This window comes from Asparagus officinalis, chromosome 4, assembly GCF_001876935.1.
Source record: "Asparagus officinalis chromosome 4, Aspof.V1, whole genome shotgun sequence".
Taxonomy (NCBI): Eukaryota; Viridiplantae; Streptophyta; class Magnoliopsida; order Asparagales; family Asparagaceae; genus Asparagus; species Asparagus officinalis.
In genome coordinates, this window is record NC_033797.1 from 134,624,415 (window position 1) to 134,635,195 (window position 10,781).

A 10,781-nucleotide genomic window follows, 5' to 3' on the forward strand; every position below is an offset into this window, starting at 1 on the left:
GCCGCTCTCCGCTGTAGATCTACAGAGTTCTGCCGATCAGGTCCCCTTGACTCCTCGATGCCTTCAGATTTGATCGACACGTCAACGCCGCTCGACACCTCCTCCTCAGTGTGGCCCTCCTCATCTTTCTCGATGCCTCAGATTCCATCGACGCCTTGACATCTCAGATCCCTTCCTCGACACCTCGACACCTCAGATCGGTGCCTAGACATCTCGATGCCTAAACGTGCTCAAGTCATGGATTTGAATAAATTGAAGGGGTCGATATCCAGAATTTCTTCAAAATCATCAAAATCTTTTGCCTCTAAATGCAAGAAACCTCCTTCTTTGTAAGTAAATTAGCCAAACTTTCTAACACTGTTTATAATTTATTAATATGCTTATGCTAACTTCCTAACAATGTTTTGGAAATGAGTGCAGTTAGCATGCAAATTGGACTAACTCTAGCTAACTTGGACTAACTCAGCTAACTCTTGTCAAACAAAAAAAATATTTGTGTTAGGACGTATGAGCTTAAGTGTTTGGTTGATAGGAGTATGCTTTTTTTGGTTCTCTATGAGTTTAAATGGTATTAATATGTTCTGTTGAGCTTTTTAGCTATTTTCTCTTCTTGCAACTGTTACAAATGAAACTTCACCGAAAATTCATCACATTGTTAAAGAGCTTAGTTTCACTTTTGCTAATTTCAACTTTCTCATATTTGCAAAATATTATCATATTTTTCCCTATAGCACAGCTAGATAGTTAAAGGTTATATGTTGCAAATGAAACTTCGCCGAGAAAGAGTTTAGTTCCACTTTTGCGAATGTCAACCTTCTCATATTTGCAAAATATTATCATGTCTTGCCCTATAGCACAACTAGATAGTTAAAGGTTATATATTACATTTAATTATTAACGTTCCAAATTTTAGTTCTCTTGTAGAGCTATGATAACACAATTCAGGATTCCTTCCAATCTTTGTTATTTTCGAGATTTAATTGACAAGCGTATAGTATTGGATGAGAAACATACGGACGCCCTTGGGAAGACACCTTTTCACAGCTTCCTCTTGATACCCTCATCCTTAAGCAATTAGTAAATAGCAATTGATTGCTTGATTCAAAAATATAATCCTGATAAATGCTTATTTATGATTGGAATAAAGATTATGTGTTTGGTATAGAGGATGTTCACCGAATTGTCGGTTTGCCAAAGGAGAGAATTCCGATAAAAATGAGTGGAACAACGGCTAATACAATCCTTACCCAATTAGTAAAGAATTATAAGACACTCAAGCAGAAGAAGCGTAGTAGGAGGAAGGGCAAGAAAAAAGGCGATGAGGAAAGGAAGGGAGTGATCTGGGGGAAACGCGATAGAATGTCTGAGTTGGTTGTAGATATGGCTAAAAAAGACCATATAACTTGTGTGAAACTTATAGTGGCTTTTATTATCAGCCTCACATTATGCCCATTGACATGTAGGACTTGTACCTTGTGGGTGTTTAGATATGCAGAGAATTTGTCCACTTTGAAGAATTATAATTGGTGTCATGCAGTGTTTACTTTTTTTACAAATAGATGAATAAGGCGAATAAGTCTATTAGTATGAGGGAATTGGGAGAACGGTCATACGCTGGTTACATAGGTGGTTTTTCCTCCGTATTGCTGGTAAGTGACATAAGAATTACATTGTATAATTCTTCTTCTTTACAATGATTTTTTATGCACATGTTGATGTATATTTTTTTAAGTTTGGTTTTATGAATTAGTGGGGGAAGTAGAGTATACTTCAGACACTGAAGGCTTACCACCACTCTTCTGTATCAAGAATGCCGGAAAGTGGAGGAGGACTACCAAGAACAAATTGTTCAGAGATCGGAAATGTCTTATGGATATTGGCCAAGAGAACACTCCTCTTATTCATAGGGCATCGCCACAAGTATTTGCATATATCTTTACTCTAATAGAACATTATTTTTATATCCTTTTCTTTTTTTTAGCATCTTTATATGTAACTATATTATGAGTAATACTTGTATATTTTTTGTGTTATAGGAATCAAGGAAAGCTGAATTGATTGCATTAATTGCCAAGAAGGCATATGAGTTGAATGAGCTCACTATTGAATTGCAAGAATTAGAAGAGCGTGGTGCTAGAGGAATAAATAAAAACAAAGAGCAAGAGGATAAGGAAAATGAAATTGAAGAGAATAAAAGAAAAGAGGATAAGAGTCCCGATGATTATGGGAAGGAGAAAGAGAAAGAGGTAAAGGATAGTGAAAGTGAAAATGAGGAAAACACAAAAGAAGAAAAAGATACAAAAGATAAAGTAGAGTAACAAACTGTTGTAGACGGGGATAACGCCGAGGGGGTGGGAGACGATGACAACTTTTTGTTACTTCATTTTATATCTAAGGAAATTTTTTAAAGAAAGCTGATATTGATGATTACTTTGTGATGAGCCTAAGAGAAATGAAAATTTTAGAAGATGCTCGGTGCGTATTATACGAGCATCTTCTAAAATTTTTATTTCTCTTGGGCTCATCACAAAGTCATCATCAATATCAGCTTCCTTTAAAATTTTAAATTTCCTTGGACTTATCACGAAGTCACAAAAGTTGCCATCATCTCCCACCCCCTCGACATTATCCCCCTCTACAACAGTTTGCTCCTCTACTATATCTTTTGTATCTTTTTCTTCTTTAGTATTTTCCTCATTTTTATTTTCATTATCCTTTACCTCTTTCTCTTCCTCCTTCCCTTAATCATCGAGACTCTTATCCTCTTTGCTTTTATTCTTTTCATTTTTATTTTCCTTATCCTCTTCCTCTTTGTTTTTTATTTATGCCTCTAGCGTAGCGCTCTTCTAATTCTTGCAATTTAGTAGTGAGCTCATTCAACTCATGTCTTCTTGGCAATTAATGCAAGCAATTCAGCTTTCCTTGATTGCTATAACACAAAAAATATACAAGTATTACTCATAATATAGTTGCAGATAAAGATACTAAAAAAGGGACATAAAAATAATGTTCAATTAGAGTAAAGATACATACAAATACTTGTGGTGATGCCCTATGAATAAGAGGAGTATTCACTTGACCAATATCCATAATACATTTCTGATCTCTGAACAATTTGTTCATGGTAGTCCTCCTCCACTTTCCAGTATTCTTAATACGAAAGAGCGGTGATAGGCCTTTAATGTCTGATGTATACTCTACTTCCCCCACTAATTCATAAAACCAAACCTAAAAAAATATACATCAACATGTGCATAAAAAATTATTGTAAAGAACAAAAATTATACAATGTAATTCTCATGTCACTCACCAGCAATACGGAGGAAAAACCACCCATGTAACTAGCATATGGCCGTTCTCCCAATCCCCTCATACTAATGGACTTCTTCGCCTTATTCATCTCTTTGCAAATAAAAATAAACACTGCATGACACCTATTATAATTCTTCAAAGTGGATAAATGTTCTGTATATCTAAACGCTCACAAGGGATAAGTCCTACATGTCCGCGAGCATAATATGAAGCCGGTAATAAAAGCCACAATAAATTTCACATGAGTTATATGGTCTTTTTTAGCCATATCTACAATCAACTCAGTCATTCTATCGCGTTGCCCCCAAATCACCCCCTACTTTTCCTCATCGACTTTTTCTTGCCCTTACTCCTACTACCCTTCTTCTCCTTAGGTGTCTTATAATTCTTTACAAACTAGGTATAGATTGTATTAGCCACTGTTCCACTCACATTTATTAGAATTCCCTCCTTTGACAAACATGTAATTTGGTGAATGCAATAAGAGAACACAACTAAGAAGCTCAATAGAACATATTAATACCATTTAAAATCATAGAGAACCAAAGAAACATATCCATATCAACCAAACACTTAAGCTCATATGTACTAACACAAATATTTTTTTTTTGTTTGACAAGAGTTAGCTAGAGTTAGTCCAATTTGCATGCTAACGGCTCTCATTGTCAAAACAATATTAGTAAGTTAGCATAAGCACATTGATAAATTATAAACAGTGATAGAAAATTTGGCTAATTTACTTACGAAGAAGGAGGTTTCTTGCAGTTAGAGGCGGAATATTTTGATGATTTTGAAGAAATCCTGGATGTCGACCCGTTCAATTTATTCGAATCCATGACTTGAGCGTGTTTAGGCGTCGAGACATCTAGGCGTCGATCCGAGGTGCCGAGGCGTCAAGAAGATCTGAGACATCAAGGCATCGAGGAGGATGAGGAGGGCCACACGGAGGAGGAGACGTCGAGCGGCGTTGACGCATCGATCAGATCTGAGCGTGTTGAATAGTCGAGGGGACCTGAGCGGCATCGAGGGGACCTGAGCGATGGGGAGCGGCGTCAAGGGGACTTGAGAGACGGGGAACAATGAAGAGGGTAGGTGATCAGCAAGGGCAGGAGGGCGGGTCGCAAGGGTAGGTCAAGCTGAGGAGAGGACGGGCGGGAGAGAGGCGAGGGCGGCGAGGGTAGGCGGAGGAGAGGAGAGGGCGGGCAGAGATATGAGAACAAATAAGATTTTTTGGGGACTGAAGACAAAGAAGAAATGAGTGTTGACCCTATAGTTTTGATGATGATTTGTCAAACAATTTATCGCTAATATATTATCTAGTTTTTGTATTTATGTTTCTCTTTTCAGGTATTTCAACGCACGTCAATCAAGCGTTAAAGATTCAAGTTCATATATGTGGATTTAACTAGGTATATGTTTGGTTTACTTACATATATTGTATGATTATATCTAAGCTCAATATATGTACACTTAACACGATTTTTGACGTTTTTTATCATATAAATGATTTTTCATCAAACGTTGTTACAATATCTTTTATCTTATGTTTACAGCTCTTTCATACTTCATTATATACATATAATACATGCATAATATATATATACATATTTACAAGCCTTATGTTAATTTTCATGTTTACGAAAAACAGGTTTTCTGAACACTTTTCAAAAACAGGGAGTTTTCACAAATGAAAATTAATTTTCCAAAAATGCCTTTTCAAACATGTTTATTTTATCATTTAGAAACTTTCCCCAAAGTTTCACTATTTTTGGATTTGATTTGATATTTTTAATGAATTTTCAAACAGCCCTAAAACCTGTCAATATGCCATATATTGTTTTGTCTTTATTTTGAATAATTGGTTTTTGAGTTTTTAATGACAAATTGTATTTTTTTATGCTAAAAAGAATTATTTGTATGATCTTATAGCTAAAAACATTTATATATATTTTATAAAACATTTGGTATATTATAAAACAAATTTCTTAAAGGTTTAAATTGAAAATCTCTCAAAATCAAGTTTTTACATTGCCTATGCATTTTATTTTCTCGCGGTCGACTTTCGGTCGACCGTGTCGGTCGACCGCCAGAAAGTTTTCAGCCTCGATTTATAATTCTTATTGGGTTTCAGTTTTTTTTGGATAACTGTTTTGGACCCGAACTCTTCACCACCATTGATCTAATCATTGAGTCAATCCGAGCCATTCCTTCATCTTCTCTATGACCCGACTTCTCATTTCTTCCCCATTTTGAAAATTTTCCCCAATCTGTCGATTCTCTCGGTCGCCTGCATCTATCGACCGCTGCTCTCATCCTCCGTCGATCTCTGTCAGATTTTATGGGTAATTTCTTCTCTCATCTCTTGATTTCATTGCTCAAATGTTTATATTCTCAGTCTAGGGTTTTGGTTTAGGGAATTTTACTTATCGTGTTCAAAATTTTTATTTCCAGGGTTTTTAAATTCTGTCCAAACTTCTTTGTAACCCTAGTTGTTTATATCTGTCATCATGCCTCCCAAAAAGAGATCAAAACCAGAATCTAGTTCCTCCTGTACCAAAGCTTCTCATTATGAAGATTTTTTGTTGTTTAAATCCCTAGTTAAAAAATATAGGGAGTTGTGCAAATTGAAAATTATCCCAACCAGATATATCAAATTTAATCACTTAGCCATGTATGACACTCTCACAATTCTTCATGATGTAGGGTTGGCTAAACTGTTAGACGAGGAACATAAAGTTCCTTATTATCCTTTTCTAGTTTACCTGTTTTATGCCAACCTATCTGTGTCATCCTCTGCTGATGGTCGTCAGACCATTACTTCATCTGTTAAAGGAGTTCCAATTTCTTTTTCTGCCAACGAACTTGCGGGGATTCTAAAAATCCCAACAGGTGATGTTGACCTTATGTCTGTTGAACTTGGTGATCCAGCTGTAAACCAACTCATGTTTAAGCCCGGTTGCTCTTATCCAATGAACAATAATTCTCTCAATCCAAATTCCAAACTCATTGCTAGAATCGTTGCTCAAAACTTGATTCCTAAAACAGGTAGTTTCGATCATTTTGCTTCTGACAAGATCAATGCGGTATATGCCATATTTGCTAAAATAAAATTAGATTGGGCAAATGTTTTTATCAAAAACATGGCATCGAAGCATTTCAAATTTCTACCCTTTGGCTCCTTCATCACCCTCATCCTTCAACATTTCGGTGCTGACCTCACCAATGAACCCAAAATTAAATCTAAGAAAGATTTCTTTGATAGGGTCTCTCTCTCTCTCGTATGCAACTTTCCCTATCTGATCCCGTTGTGACATCATCTCGATCTAGAGCTTCCACCTCTTCCTCTTCTGATATTTGTGACTGTCTGGATCGTCTTGAGACTCAGTTCTCAAGTGTTCAGAAGCATGTCTCATCTATTCAGAGGGATGTTAGGACTATTCTATCCTATCAGCGTCAGTCTCTTGGGATCCCGGATCCCTCTTCCAGCTCTGAGTCTGATTCTGAGGAGGGCCCTGCTGATGGCTCAGGTTCTTCTGATGGTGATGGTGATGGTGATGATGATGGTGATGGTGATGATTGATCTTGCTGATTACTGGAGTTCTTTTAAGTGATTTCTATGCTTATGGTGTTGTTCCATTTTGAGTTATAAAACTTGATATCTATGTTTTTTTTTTCGTTTGAGTGTAATAACTCTATATTAGTGTGGAACTATGTGACTTTTTATGTATGGTTTGCTGTCTTGTGGAACAAACTATGTTTATGTAAAACTATGTAGCTTAAGTGATGATTTGTGATTTATTGTGTTAGTTTATCTTTTCTATGATCAATGCATGGTTGAAACAATGTTCATGTTTTGTTTGTGGAAAATAAGTTGCTAATGATGAGTTCTTTGATTTATATACTGTTTATGACTGTTTTTGATGGATAATTATTGTTTAGCTCCTATATATGCTCTTTAGTTGTCATTTATTCTATTTGAAAGGGGGAGCTTTTGGCTTATATATGGTTTTTCTATCTGTGCTTATATGCAGGGGAGCTCTTTAGTTGCTCCAATTTATTTTTTTCTCTTTTTTGATGTTGTCAAAGGGGGAGAAAAATGTAAGACCCCGTAGATTTTGATAATTTATATATGTCACTATTAGTGAGAAATAATATTTATTGATGATAAATATCTTTATGATATGGTTGCTCAAGAAATCGAGCATTTTTGAGTTTATGAGGATGTATATATACATCAGTTATGAGGTTGAGTTTGCAAACTTGCAAATCATAAGCATCAGTATCGAAGAAACTCAGTTCTCAGCTCATGAGTCGACCCATGACTATCATGAGTCGACTCATGATATCATCTCCCATTGTCATAAGTCTCTGCTGAGTCGACTCATTATATTATGAGTCGACCCATGAGTCATGAGTCGACCGATGACTGTCATGAGTCGACTCATCGGGGTTTTTCTGTATTTTCTGGGTCGGGTTTGTTTGGATTTCGGGTCGGATTTCAGCCACTCATATATGTTTCCCTCCACCCGAAAACACTCTTGTTCATCAGAAAACCCTAGAGAAACCCTAGCCTCCTCTCCCCCTCTAAACCCTAACTCGTTTTTGGGATTTCTTGGGCGATTTTTGGGGATTTTCAGCGGCTTTTCGTGGATTGCAGCGAAGGGGATTGTTCATCATCACTTTTGAGGCGAGTAACATCTCGCCCAACCCTTCTCCCATTGTTTTTAATAGTTTATAACTATTTTCCATAAGTTTTATTGAGCCTAATACTTATTTTCAAGTATAAATCAACATCTTTGTTAGGGTTAATGCTAGAGATCATGTATTTCGGATTTTAAATCCCCACCAACAAGTTTTTGATGAAAACCCAGATCTGGGAATTTATTTAAAGAAATGAAAATATGAGTTTTATTTAGATTGAATGCTCTCTTTCATAATTAGGGGTTAAAAGTTAGGTTTAACATGCAAGTAATCTTTTCTCATGCTATGTATGATTTCTTTCACTGCCTCATAGTTTAAAATTGATAGTTAGGGAGGTGTAGATCAATATAGTGGAAGTATGGATCGAGATGGACGGATTGCAGTTGTGATATATGCAGATTTCAGCCCGTAAGTCGACTCACGACTCATCACGAGTCGGCTCATCAGGTTGAGTCGACCCATGACTGTCATGAGTCGACTCACGAGGTCTAGTTGTGTTGCCTTTTTGCTTCTGCTGAGTCGACTCGTCAGTATACGAGTCGACCCATAAGTCATGAGTCGACCCATGACTGTCATGAGTCGACTCACGAGGTCTAGTTATGTTGCCTTTTTGCTTCTGCTGCGTCGACTCGTCAGTATACGAGTCGACCCATAAGTCATGAGTCGACCCATGACTGTCATGAGTCGACTCATTCGGTCCATGCGTTGGACAACGGTCACATCCGGTCCATGCGTTGGACAACGGTCACATCCGGTCCATGCGTTGGACAACGGTCACATCAGGTCCATGCGTTGGACAACGGTTATATTCAGTTCATGAGTTGGACGTTTACTTCATGCAGTCCATGAGTTGGACGTTTAATTTATATAGTCTATGTTTTGGACACTTAATCGTTTTCTGACATGTTACTCATGTGAGTTTGACATGACACTTATGTAGATTACGACATGATATTCATGTAAGTTATGACTGTTTGCGTCAAAAGTTGGTTTTGTCATGGAATTCATTATATCTTCAGTCGATTACAATAAATTCAAAAAAAAGAGATAGCCTTTTTATAAGACTCCTTTTACACAACAAAAGGAAAATTACAACTCTTGGGAAACAAACACATGATCGTTGTTTGGATCACTGCTTGCGTGGGATCTTTGCCTGTGCCGGGGGTGCGTTAGCCCGTGGACCACCAAATCACAGATTCTGATTGAATCGTGAGGGGTTTATGATTCTGACTTCGTTTATCGAAGTGAGAACTTGAAACAATATCTTATCAAGGTAAGATAGTCGTTCTTCTTGAAATCAAGTCAAAGCCTGAATATCAAGGAGTTGCCGAAGCTTGAGTACTCTGTCCTCTCTGCTCTGAAGTGCTCTCAAAATGATCAGCCCCAGACAGTAAACGCTGTCTCGTAAACAGTAACTGTCAGGCAGTTTTCGTTTTAACTGCCTTCCCACGTTTCAAACTCCGTTATTTTGGCAGTTATTCACGTGATTTTCGCCCACGATGTTTCCCACGTCCCTTGGACAGTTAATGGCCACGTGTAGGGCAGTTACAAAGGTAGTTTTGATTATTTCAACACTGTCTCGCTGGCGAGACAGCAAATTCAAACTCCGTTATTTTGGCAGTTATTCACGTGATTTTCGCCCACGATGTTTCCCACGTCCCTTGGACAGTTAATGGCCACGTGTAGGGCAGTTACAAAGGTAGTTTTGATTACAGGATTTTTATAACGCCTACAGATACCCCCTCCAAAGTTTTCCAGACTCATTCTTTTATAGAGGAGTCTGGGATACTTTGGATAAGATAGATTTTTCTTACAACCTCTTCAATACTTGGTTGAGCAGATCATGTATAAGAATCCATAAAATGGCTTTGGCTCTTGATCTCTTCATCCATTAGTCTATTCAGTTCTTTGTAGAATAGCTAATATTTCTCCGGCACTGCGTTTATCGCTTGACCGTTGTCGAGATCTTGATTCGAAGCTAGCTTTTGTTCTTGTGGGCTCAGCTTTTGTCACCGAATTGAGACATCCATTGAAAGTTCGTCAGGTTATCCTTAAGAATATTCAGATTAATATTCTCTAGAAACTTCCTGTTGAAGATAGGGAAACAGTTTAGACTCGTGTACCTATTGGAGTATTCGGGAAATAGTTTAACCTCATATACCCGTTGGGAGGTAGCCAGGTTATTCTTAAGAATATTTTGAGTGATATTCTCCAGAAACTTCCTGTTGATGGTAGGGAAACAGTTTAGACTCGTGTACCTATTGGAGTAATATGGATTGGAGTATCGAGGAGCAGTTTATACTCGTATACTTTTCGGAGTGAGGGGAAACAGTTTATACTCGTGTACCCATTGGAGTATTCGGGAAATAGTTTAACCTCATATACCCGTTAGGAGGTAGCCAGGTTATTCTTAAGAATATTTTGAGTGATATTCTCCAGAAACTTCCTATTGAGGGTAGGAATACAGTTTAGACTCGTGTACCTATTGGAGTATTATGGTCTCTTTTTTGTTGGTAGAGATGAACCCGATGATGGAGAGGAAGAATTTTATATTCTATCTCCTGGTCTCTTGTTTGTTGGTAGAGATAAACCCGGAATTAGAGAGGAAGAATTTTATATTCTATCTCCTGGTCTCTTGTTTGTTGGTAGAGATAAACCCGGAATCGGAGAGGAAGAATTTTATATTCTATCTCCTGGTCTCTTGTTTGTTGGTAGAGATAAACCCGAAATTAGAGAGGAAGAATTTTATATTCTATCTCCTGGTACAA